The following is a 1,658-nucleotide window of genomic DNA, read 5'->3' as shown; positions in this document are numbered from 1 at the left end:
TTGGAAAGTCAAAGGGGCTATGTAAAGTCTATTATAAAATATGTAGTTAGTATAACTCTGACTGGTGATGTGAAGTTGGCTCCTCTCCTATTTGGTAATACAGGAAAATGCCACACGGAGGTTAATGGTCCTCCTGGGTTGCGGTCGCTCGTGAGGTTAGCGGTCCTCCGTGAGAGTTAGCGGTCCTCCGGTGAGGAGGCAACCACTATCTTTGCTCAAAAAACATGTTTTTACGCTTTGTGTGTACACTTTAGTGTATGTCATACTGGATTGTTGCTAGTCAACAGGACAAGTTCAAAACATTGCGGTCGGACATATTTACCTCTGAATGTCGGACAAAAGACAGTGTACTTTCAAAAAGCTATGTGATTTTATTTTTTCATGCATATTACCCACATCGCTTTTGTGCAGGCTGAAGTTGTGATTTTAATCGTTGTTCTTTATATTAGTTTAATTAAAGTTTAATGTGTTCATTTCTATACGGAATAATGTTTTTTAATGTGAATTTGTCACTGTTAATGGAACAACTAAAAGGACTGACTGCAGACGCTGTTCAGAGGTGCAAAGTACAGTCGGCAGGCAAACGTTTTAACAACCATACGTCGGTGTCTGACACTGATGCGGAGAGAGAGCAGAGACCAGAGACAGGACGAGGGAGAAAGAGAGACAGAGACAGCCGGACGAGATGGAGACAGAACACGACGAAGAGAAACCGAGCAGAGAGAGACCAGAGACAAGATGACAGAGGAAGAATAGAGAGAGACAGAGAGAGAGCAAACAGACGAGGAGGAGAGAGAACAGAGGAGAGACGGAGAAAACCAGAGGGAGTGAGACAGAGAGAGAGAGTCATTACCTGTAGAATGCGCTGGATGATAGCAGGCAGGGGGATGAAGCTACTCATACTGTTCAGGACCTTCATGGTGAGTTCCTTCAATACTGGGGGAGAAACACACACCTCAATATACAGCTGTGTGTGTGTGTGTGTGTGTGTGTGTGTGTGTGTAGGTGTGTAGGTGTGTAGGTGTGTAGGTGTGTAGGTGTGTAGGTGTGTGTGTGTGTGTGTATATGTATTCACCCTCTGATGTAGTGCGTGTGTCCGGTCCCTTGAGCAGCTTCTGTGGTGACATCATAGCTTCTAGCAGAGGGAACCACAGCACCTGATGGAGAGGAGAGTATATTATACCCAGACACACCACACACACACACACACACACACAGAAAGACACACACAGAAAGACACACACAGAAAGACACACACAGAAAGACAGACAGAAAGACACACACCCCTCTCTGTTCTTGGTTGAGACTCTGGGAGCTCCTGTGACACAGAGCGATGATGTCACCCAATGACCCCTCCACTCTCTGCAGTGGACTCTCTTCCTCCCTCTCCGTCTCCCCCTCCTCTTCACTCCTTTTCTCGGAGGTGACAGCGCTGAGTTTGTCCTTCAGCGTCTGACAGAGAGGAMCATAAGTGCTTAAAKCCACAGTCTCTAAGGGTTCCTGCAATATCAACTCATGTACATGACTARTAAATACATCTCCCTTGTTATAGCCTCAGAAAGTAAATTACGTTTAGATTGAAATGATGTTCTGAAGAAATGTTGTACCTTCAGCAGGACCTGGAAGGCTCCATTAGAATCACCTTTCTTTTCCAACAG

The sequence above is a fragment of the Salvelinus sp. IW2-2015 genome, unplaced genomic scaffold, assembly GCF_002910315.2.
Source record: "Salvelinus sp. IW2-2015 unplaced genomic scaffold, ASM291031v2 Un_scaffold3154, whole genome shotgun sequence".
Lineage (NCBI taxonomy): Eukaryota > Metazoa > Chordata > Actinopteri > Salmoniformes > Salmonidae > Salvelinus > Salvelinus sp. IW2-2015.
This window is presented reverse-complemented; position numbering follows the sequence as displayed.